This window comes from Chrysochloris asiatica, unplaced genomic scaffold (assembly GCF_000296735.1).
Source record: "Chrysochloris asiatica unplaced genomic scaffold, ChrAsi1.0 scaffold00002, whole genome shotgun sequence".
In the NCBI taxonomy this organism is placed as follows: Eukaryota; Metazoa; Chordata; class Mammalia; order Afrosoricida; family Chrysochloridae; genus Chrysochloris; species Chrysochloris asiatica.
Genome location: NW_006408520.1, coordinates 34,030,711 through 34,031,419, shown reverse-complemented (window position 1 = coordinate 34,031,419; position 709 = coordinate 34,030,711).

The following is a 709-nucleotide window of genomic DNA, read 5'->3' as shown; positions in this document are numbered from 1 at the left end:
GGAGGGATAAATTCAAGATCATATTTTGGCTCTCGTAGATTTGTTTTCATTTTCTTCAGCTTTAATTTGAATTTGCATATCAGTAATTGATGGTAATGGTATCTATTCTCCTATCACACTTGTTAATCAAAAACTTTGAGCTGGAATCAAACTAATTATATTTGAAAAAAGCAGGGCCCAGAGAGGTTGAACAACTTGCTGAAAAGCACACAGCTTGGTCATGACAGGCCCAAGACGGGAACCCAATCCATAAGGCGTTTAACTAAACTGCCCTTCCATCATCTCCCACAAGAGATGGGAAAGGAGTATGTCCTTGGGATTGTTCCAGGGTCCTCATGCAGGGAACATAGAGAAAGGGGAAGAGAAACTCAGATTCTGCTCTAAATGTTCAGGAGGAGGAGTTCATTATTCTTTATGCGTTGAGAATCATTTTTTTAAGTAATGCTCTCACTTGTTATGACAGGACCGAGCCTGCATTTAGAAGCCATTTGAAATTTTTATAAATGAGAATTTCAAAATAGACAACTTCATGGGCTGCTTGTATGTTAAACAAGTCACTTGAAATTAAGATTCTTTCTACATTTCTCAGAACTGGTGGAATAATGATCTCACTCAGGGATTGCTTGTAGAAATTCTCTGACCAGATCCATTGCAGTTAGTGATTGACACTCAACTCTGTCTGATCTGGAAGCTTCAGCTTTCTTTATCA